This window comes from Pinus tabuliformis, chromosome 2_1, assembly GCF_031772625.1.
Source record: "Pinus tabuliformis cultivar Carrire ecotype Pingquan chromosome 2_1, CPIR1, whole genome shotgun sequence".
Lineage (NCBI taxonomy): Eukaryota > Viridiplantae > Streptophyta > Pinopsida > Pinales > Pinaceae > Pinus > Pinus tabuliformis.
The window spans coordinates 698890522-698901046 of record NC_142299.1 but is presented as its reverse complement, the minus strand read 5'-3'; the positions used below and the strand labels follow the sequence as shown (position 1 = coordinate 698901046).

The following is a 10525-nucleotide window of genomic DNA, read 5'->3' as shown; positions in this document are numbered from 1 at the left end:
CCCATTAACAAAATGTTGTTACAATGGTTATGGTAATGCTGACTTTGGAATGTGATCATTACAGCCAGTGTAGCAGCTCCTTTGATGATCTTCTTCTGTTGCTATCGAATCTAGAATGCAAATCACGGTTGTTTCAGCAACGGGATTTGCACATCGTTCTAACTGTTACAGCAACATAACCTGTAATGATAACCCTGTAGTCTCCAGGCTATTTCAACAACATAGACTGCAATGATAACTGTTTCAGCAACTATCTGATTCAACGATTAACTATGAAGGTAATGTAATTATATGTAAAATAAATTAAACGTATAGTAATGAGAAGAAATATTGTATACCTTAGGAAAAATGGATTAAAGTCATAATATGGACTTTAGGTATAGGTTGAAAAAGGATGACATAATAGCAAAATATATGGTCAAAAAGGGACAATGTAGGGTCCTAACAGTTGAGACTAGATTTGATGTTTTCCGCCTGTTTTATTTGTTATCTATCATGATCTGGGTTTGTCTAAAGTCTGGAGTTGCAACAAAATTCTGAGTCAATATTTGCAGATCTGTACATAGGTTCGTCTCGGCCAAAGAGCGTGTACACGCAGGTTCAGTTCTCTTAAGTAGCGTATACAAAAGAAAAGCTTCTTTTCAGATCTGACTAATCTATCTGATCAAATTCTGTTATTTTACTCATGTCTGTCAATGAAGTCTTCATAGATCTGAATCTAAAATTGAATGCATAAGGAGGCTTGCATTTGATTGATTGATTGTATAAGTGAGAAGAAGTGATCTCTGTCCCTACCTATGTAGAACTCTATAAGTTGACAGTAGATATTCAGTATATTGATGGTTGGTACAAACTTGATTCAAAAGATTATGTTTGCAGTAGTTTTGAAGGTGTATGCAGGTTTAATTCACGGAAGAAGTGTATACACATAGGTTGGGTTCAACCAAGTAGCGTATACACTCTAATGCATGATTTTTGAAGTTACAGCTGGTTCTGAATGATGATGCAGGGTTCTGGGTTCAGCACAATGTTCTGGTGTCAGTGATCTGATTGTTCATATTAACTGAATATTGGTTGATGCAGTTTAAAAGCTTTAATGGGTTCAGTGTGAAAATTTGATGAAACGTGGCCTTCAGATTGTGGTGTTGTGATCCAAGAGTATCTAGTCTGAAAATTCATGAAACGTGGTCCCTGGTGGAAGAGTGGAGTTTTTTGTAGGCTAGCACCTACGTACTAGTAAACATATTGGCTAGTACAAGAGCTAAGGGGTTGTAGCTCCCATCCAGTAGAAGCTGGAGAATGAGAGAAGGTTGCAACCTTTTGCAGGTAGAAGCCTGTGTACTGGTATGAGTTTGCACTAGTACAAGATTGTAAATAAATTTGCTTATTATTAAAAGAAGACAAAGACGACAACAACAGGTGGTTTTGCCCCACATTGGGTTTCCACCTTAAATCTTGGTGTTCATGTATGTTGCTTATGTGTGATGCTTTATTCTACTTTTACTGCACTGTCTAATAAATCTCTGATATACTGGTTTAATCTCAACACATGATAAATTGTCTAAATCACAATTTCTCTGCATATACGCTAGTTTCTTTAAGCATAGTCGTGTGTACGCGCTAGTTCACTTCACTGAAGTAGCGTATATAAATCTGTTTGGGAAATAAAATTATTAATCTGAAAATATTGATTCACCCCCCTTTCAGTATTATTTCCAACACACATGTCATTGTGAACTAGTTGGAAACACCTATTTGTTCTCCATGATCCTGTAGGAAATGTTTCTATATTCTATTTCCCATAAATTCAAACTTCACACTTTGCATTATAATTTTTTAAAAGTAGGTAATATTTTAACCATACCCTATTTTTGTAGTTGAGGGAGAATCTCAAAGTTTAAATTCTCACAACATACATTCCATAATCTAATGAGTGAAATATTTGAACTTATAACTCCTGCAAAATCTTTCTTTCTAGGAATGACTTTGCCTTTTAAGCTTAGAAGCTTTCCATCTTCATAACTTGTCATGATTGTTTTAAAATTTTGTTTGATGGAGTTGATTTTCACTAGTCCATCTTCCACTATAAGTGGATGCATTTTCATTGCCAAAGTGGAAATGAATTATGGTGCTTCCATATGAAATCAGCCATGAACTTGTGATTATGCATGTTCACAACATCTTACCATGAAAGAATAAATATTTGAGGTGTTTTGAATGTTGAATCTTTGAGCTTCCTTTCCCTTCTTTTCATTTTTGGAGATAGAGATTGAGCAAATCTAAGAGAACACATATGAGATCCAATAGGTTGATGGCTCTAGCATTGGCCTTGAATTCTACTTTCATGCACAAAGATATTCAAATTCAATCTTTTGGAGGTGGGAGATTTTTCTGACGGTGCTCGCTATGGTCCTATCGATGCTCGGTTATAAATAAATCTTGGAACTCCCAGATTCTACTTAATGAATTTGATAGGTATATCTTTGAGGTATATATTATTACTCACCATGCGAGTGTTACTTATTTCCTTCATTATGTTGGTCGACATCCATGGTATTGGTGTGTGGCAAGGCCTTCTATTGTGAAAATAAGATAGTATACCCAATGTTGCTATAGATAATGATGGCAATGAAAACAATGATGAATCTATGAGGCAAATTCACCAAAAGGAAAATTGTATGTTCAAAAGCTAGTCATTACCACATTCCACCATCTCCTGAGGATGTGAAATTCTTTCAAATATAGGGTTCCCAGTTTTTAAAACTCACTGTTGGAACTTGGCATGTTGGCACACTTTTCAACGACGCATCCATGGATTTCTACAAATAGATTTGAGTGAAAAAAATTAGGTGGATCACACAACGCATTTCTTTAGTGAGAAAGATGGCCAGGAAATACTCATGAATGTCAACAGAGTGACTGACGTGAGTGATTTCGGAGTAGGCGTGGAGGCTACCTCTACAGCACAACGAGCTTCATGCGACTACCCTTTTGCTGGCTCAGGATAGGCATATGAAATCAAGGAAGCTTTGACAAGGGTGAATAAATCGCAAGGAGGAACACAGATCACCGAGACAATGGAATTCACATTGTCGTATAACACTCAAGGATATGGATACACTTAGATTACCACAACACACAAGATTGTGAAGTGGTGTTTTTCAATCCTTTAACAAATATTTTGATGGTAAAAGCCTGGAAATGAGTTCTACATATATATATATATCAATTAATTTTAACATAATATTGAAATACAAATTTCAATTCTCTTTTCTTTAATAAAACTAGACAATTTCCATATCAATCAACAATTGTTCAATTCGATGTAGAAAGACTACAAGGTTGGAACCTCTTCTCCTTTTTACATCAATTTCAATTACTACAGATTTGATACCACACTGATAACAGAAATGTCCTCATACACACAAATTCTATTAACCAAAGGAAAAGAAAATTATATAACAGATGCAAGGGTTTACAACAATCTCTCAATACTCTTGCATGAGGAGAAACATAAGCTTTAAACAAGCTTAAAACCTAAACTAATTTTTTTTTGAGACAACTTATCACAAATGGGAAGTGTCCACTTACATTAAAAGCTATGCTAACAATTTGCATAATTTTAATACTAAGTAACAAATGATTTTCTAGTTCTACTAATAATCTAGAAAATCCTAACTATATGAGAATATAATTCTAAAACCAAAATTGTTTGGATCATAATATCTAACATCTTTCTATCGAGATAAAGCTATTTTTTCAAAAAAACATGATTTAAATTCAAGATTGGAGAATACATCATAGCCTTCGATATTATAGAGAAATGCCTTTTTATTTGGCAATGGATAAGATATAGGGATCGATGCTTCATCCAAATTTGTATAATTCACTACTAAGTTATTAAACTTGCCTTATGTTACAAATGCTTCTTTACATAGAATATAGGGCATGTCTATGGAACTCGTGCTCCTTCCAATAATATATTTTTACCAAATCACAAATTTATTTCTTACATCATTGACTTTTTTGTAGTTTTTTTTACATATGGCGAGCCCACAAAATATTATTCATGGGATCAAAATGCATTGGTTTATCATTTCACTAATTTTCTATTTTTTTTTAACAAATATAAACAAGATAATTTTATTTGTGTCTTTCTCACTCTATTTCTAGATTATTTTTATATTCAAAAGTTCATCTATTGTAACATCCAAATTATCTATAGGCCAATTAGAATTAATATTTTATTCATATCTATCTACACATGGGATTTATATCATCTTAGTTGTTATCTTTAATTGGATAGAATTTGGTTCGAGAGTTAGTAGCATATGTGCTCTTATGAAATCTTCCCCTAGTAGGACATTTGAACCATAATCACATTTTTATAAATTGACCACGGGGGCTTCACTCAATGAACCTTTGACATATCACATGCGTTCATGGCATATTAAACAATACCCTTAATTTGACAACATATTGGAAAATACCTCTAAAAATCATATTATTTAACCCCCTACCAATATGAACCCAATACACCTTCCCAATTTAAAAAACCCTTGTAGGTATCCATTTTTTCGTTAACATTTTTTTATGTCTGTTTATATTTTTCATTAACTTTGAGCTCCATTTTTTATATCTATCAATATAAAAACCCTTTACCCCCTATTTTGTGCTCGATATATTATGTCATTTTTTTCTCAATATATATCCCATAATATGAAAGCTCGTGGTATGGTATTTCTCCCCCAGTGAAGCCCCCATGAAATTGGCATGGGTTAGTGACTCCCTACTTGTGATTACAAAATTCTTTGTTATCCTCTTTATATTGATACTAGTACCATTAGTAACTCATATTTTGAGTTGAGAGGGTTTCTAAAAAAATTATTGTATTTCTAGTTTCTTACAATAACATAACATTGCACCAATGTCTACTCGTGGGTCTAAATCATGTACCTTATATCCTTCAATCTATATAGTTAAAATATTGTAATTTTATATCTTTGTGCTAGTAGCATATAGACATATACCTCATTCCTCATTACGTTGATTTCATTCTTCCTAATTTATTTCCCACATTTGAAATAATATTTTTATTGATGTCAAAGATATGGGGAGACTTCATATGTCCAAGATAAATATTGGAAAATGAATATTGTTGGAAAATATTGTTTTGGACTTTTGATGCCCACTTTGGATACCCTATCTTTGAAGGAATTTTTATTCTAATTTCCTAGCTCAAATTGGAGCATAGGATATATGGCTTGAAATCTTATTCCGATACATTTTCAATTTTATATGGAATTTCTTCCAACTACATAGGAACAAGGAGATAAGGAATTTGTCAAGATAACCCAATTAAAGTACAAGTAGGCTGACCAAATTAGTTTTATAAGTAATCCCTATAAGTGAATATATAAACATTATAAATGAAGGGTATATGAGTTCAATTTGAAGAGTACCCTGGAAAGAATATATTTAAGGTGCACAAGAGGAGTTGAGGAATATTTTTGGGGTGATTCTTGAAGATTAAAGGTGGAAGCAAAAATGTTATTTATAAGGTGAATGAGCCATCTTGTAATTTTCAATATAACCTTTCTTCTATTACATGTCAGACCATGAAATTTGGACAATACAAATATAATATTGTCATGTACTTGCAGTTCAAATTTCAAAAATTGGTTCACTATGCCTTTAGAGATATTCTTTGAGGAAATTAAGCTTCCTAAATGCTCTTTAAATATGCTTCAAATAGGTCAACTTGATATTCTCACTATAACTTTCTTTTGGGATGTTTCAAACTATGAAACTTGAGAATACAAATATAATATGTTCATGTACCTATGGTTTAAATTTCATTTCAATCCTTTGTTCGCTATAATTTCAGAGATATACTCTGAGAAAGTTAGGCTTTTGGAATACTCCTAAAATCTTCCTTAAGCAGTTAAGTTTTAAAATTCTGTTATAAATTTTCTTTTGGGATGTTTCAAACTAAGAAAATTTAAGGATATAGATAGAATATATTTTTGTACCTGTGGTTGAAATTTCATACCTTGTTTCACCATAATTTCAGAGATATGATGTGAGGAATTTAGGCTTTCTGAATGCTCCTGAAATATGCTTCAAACATGTCATCTTGATATTTTTTCTATAACTTTATTTTTGAGATGTTTTGGATTGTGAAATATGGAGGAGAGAGATGATATATCAAGGTACTAGTGGTGGAAATTGTATACCTTGTTTCACAATAATTTCATAGATATGATATGAGGAAGATATTGTTCCCGAATTCTCCTAAAACTTTGATCCAAACATGTAAGCTTGGTATTTTCACTATGAATTTATTTTTGTGATATTTTATACTATGAAATTTGGAGGAGATAGATAAGAGATATCAAGATACCTATGATGGAAATTTTAAACCTTTTTTTCTCTACAATTTTGGAGATATAATTTTATAAAGTCAATGTTCTAGAATGCTCCTAAATCATGCTTCAAATAGGCCAGCTTGGAATTTTTACTATAAATTTCTTTTTGAGATATTATATACTATTAAATATGAAGGATATAGAGAAGATATCTGAAGGTACCTATGGAAGAAATTTTAGAACCATATTTGTAAAAATGAATATGTGGCATGTTATGCAAGTTTGTTCTTGGGAAGAAGCCAAAATCAATAAGTCTTGAGAGAAATAGACCTAGTGAAGGAAGAAGCAACTAATAGAACTAGTGAATGTAGGAGCAACAAGAAGACTTAGTGAAAGAAAAAGAAACTAACAAACATTGTGAAAACGTATGTAGTCTCAATGAAGTAGGTTCATGCTTACAAAGAAATAGAGAGGATTAGTGTCTCACGTTGGTTGAAGCCTACAAAGGAGCAGATGGCACTAGTGTCTCTTGTAGGTTGGTGCATATAAAGCAACATATGGGATTGGTGTCTCATGTAGTTTGGTACCTACAAAGCAGTAGAGGGGATTGGTATCTCTTAAATGTTTGTGCCTACAAAGCAACATAGTTGATTGGTGTCTCTTGTAGGTTGGTTCCTACAAAGCATCAAAGAGATTAGTGTCTCTTGTAGGGTTGTGCCTACAAATTAATGTAATAGTAGGTTTGTGCCTATAATATCTTTAATATAAACAATTATTTTGGTTTTCTCTCCTAAGGAGTTCCACGTATATCTTGTGTCACTTGTTCATTTTATCATATTGATGTTTTATGATGTTCCAATGATTAAATATGTAAAAATTGTCATTATGCTTATTCAAGCCCCCTCTCAGTATAATTGTGAATCAAATATGATGTTGATTTCATTCTTCTTGTTCTGCTTCTTCTTCCTAGTTCTTCTCCATAGTCTCCTTTGCTTCATATTCTCCATTATGTTCATAATCTTCTAGATAAAATCTAAATAATTCTTCTCCAAAAGGCTCTTCTATTTTATCTTAAATTTGTATTTATACAACCTTTTGTAAGTGAATTTTATTTGTTTTTCTTGAATTTATCATTTTGATGATAATTCTTCCATTCTCTACCTTCTATATCCTTATGTATTCACACATAATTTATAGTTAGGAGAAAATTAAAAGTATATTGTTGTAGTGTTTTCTTCTCAAAGATGTACGAAAAGAACCCACTTAATATTGTGGATGACAAACAATCTCAACAATATAAATGGCTACTAAACATTTTAGATCTGCAACAACTGATAGAAACAAAACCTGCCAAAATCATAATTAAACAACAAAAAGAAATAGTAATAACTCCAATCATCCAATGGAAACCAAATGTACAAAGAATAGTTTTATTATAACACCTGCGAAGGGAACAAATAAATGTTACCAGTCCCCCTCTATGGGATGGGTTCTTGGCTATCCTCAAACATCTTCAGCTTGTGTAGAGTCTTTCTCCTCTATAATGTGTAAACCTAACAAAAATATGGTTTGCGACAATGAAAATAATCCGAGTTACAACAATGAGTGCTACAATGAAAATAATCAAAAGTGAATAATGAAAGGAAAACCCTTCTATTTATAACAAAGTATTGAGCTATCCTCGAATAATGAGCAATAATAAAATATTATTAACCCCATTCTTGGAATAACCACTTGGAATATTTTATTATATTTTTTAAGGAGGGAAAAAGTATTTAATCTTTTATTTAGAAATAATAAATAAATAAATGATTTATTTATCATGTCAAGAAATTAGTTAAGGAATAATAAACAAATAATGATTTATTTAATTATTCTTAAGGGATTTAGTCAAATTTGACAAAGAATAATAATTAATTAGTGATTAATTAATTATTCTTAGAGAAAAATAAGATAATTAATGATTTATCTATTTATTTTTCATGACAAGAATAATAATTGAACAATGGTTTAATTAATTATTACTAGAATAAAATCAAATAAATAGTGATTTATTTAATTATTCTTCACAAGTTTAACTATAAATTACTTAACAAAGGTGGTTTATTAAGTAATTTCTCACAGTGAAAGAAATTTTACTATGGTAAAATTGGCTTTACATGGTGTACTTCGATCCATCTAGTAAATTAGGCTAGATGATCATTTTTTTGGTGATAATAGATTGCCCCCCAATGTACGAGTGTTAGGAGCAAAACATATGACCAAAGTACGTTGTAAAGACACAATCTCTTGACAACACAGTGGAGAGAGAGAGAGAGAGAGAGAGAGAGAGAGAGAGACCAATAAAGTTGAAGTGAGAGAGGATAGGGACAGAGCGAGCGAGACTATTGCAAGTATCCTTTTATGTTGTGTTACTGGACCTCAATGAGGCAGGGGAGGCATACCCATACCCACCGAGATAACTTAGTACAAAAATAATGGTGCACCCAGAAACATAAAACTGAGCAATGAAGTACATGTTGAATGGTACATGACATGCTGGCATAATAGAGCCAGGAAATAATACAATGTGTCCCATATACATAATGCACCTGGGAAAAACATGAGCCAAGATTGAAATAAAATAATATCTCAGTACATGAGATACAAAGGCCCTTCCCTCAAAAAATGGGTGGGAGGGAGAGTAAAACAACCGAAGAAGCCCTGCTAAACAAGGAAGGGCTCTGGAAAAATGAATGGATCATCTGAAGGAGACGAGCATGCTATGAACACTGCGATTGGTAGGAACCGAACCCATCAACTTTACGAAATTGCATCTGAGGTTGTAGCATAATAGGAATGCATCTAGGTATGTGGGGGGCTACTTGAAGGGCCACCCCCTCATGAGGTCTGAAACATCTCACACACACCCGGGAATCACTGGTACAATCTGTTGCATCACTAGACCATCAAGTGTATGAATCATGAACATGAAACGATCAAGTCAAAGGGCAATAATGAGTCCCTCTGCTTGATCCAAGGCACCGAACAAGAATGGAAGTTGGAACCAAGATACACCGCCCTATAGGCCATTCTTCTAGAATAAATGAGCTGATGTCAACAGAATAGGGCCCGCGATAGGTGAGGCAATGAGGATCCTCAACTAAGGTATGAGGGAAAATAGTAATGTGACTAATGTACTGACACCAGGGATAATGGGGAAAAGTGGGACTGAGGGACAAACAGAAAACTTCCCTTGTCAGAGCATAAAGTGCATGGTTGACCTGGCAACGACTGACTCAACTCCAGAGGGGATGGGGACATTATGACTTGAGGTCAAAATGAGCAACATAGGATGAACGGTATGCAAATATGGATGGAATACATTGACATGATATAATGGAACGTGAAATAGACTCCATGAATGCAAGGGTGACTCATCACAGATGCTCTGAACAAGGGTGACTCGATGATGCTGCCACATAGACTAGGCCTGGTGGGGACCATCAAAAAATGAGTAAATGATGGTTACTCATGAAGAAAATCAACACATGGTACGACAAGTATTCAGAGGAGGAGGACCTCAAAGTACAAGTGTCGCTTTATGACGAAATTTGATTTTGAGTGGCAATGAAGTGACCCTTCTTGGAAAAATGACTTCCTGGTGAAGTGTTAAATCATAAAAAAACCGAGGAAGACCCATTATAGAGCTTGATGTGAGATTTTCAATGGTGTTGGTGGTTCATCAAACTGAGCTATGGTTTGGTCGCAATGGGTGACAGAAAAATTGTAGATTTTTCTATGAAAGGACGTTTTCCCTCCAATTTGGATTCATTTGCTAAGTGAGCTGTGGTGAATTTTGGAGAGGAAAAGGCCCTAAATCTTGTGGAGATCATAGCAAACAAACTGACCATAGGAATTGAGATTTGCAACTTTCAGGAAAGTTGCCTTACTTGTCTAAAGATGGCCTTAATGCTTCTTGGAATGATGGTTCTAGATGAAGAATTAAGGGAAGAGGAAAACAAGAATGAACTACTAGAGGAGGTCTAGAACCATCCTCACCCATGAAGTCAAACATGGGGATTATGCGGAGATAGAGTAGAATATTTGAAGATATGGTATCAAACTTCTATGATATGTGATGTGCATATGGCTTTCCAGAGAGGTCAGTAGGACAA

The 10525-nt window shown here is 33.6% G+C and overlaps 1 pseudogene; it reads left to right on the top strand.

Annotated features, from left to right (window-relative positions):
• Positions 1-272: 272 nt before the first annotated feature.
• LOC149202514 (uncharacterized) lies at positions 273-3008 on the top strand (annotated as a pseudogene).
• Positions 3009-10525: the final 7517 nt, after the last annotated feature.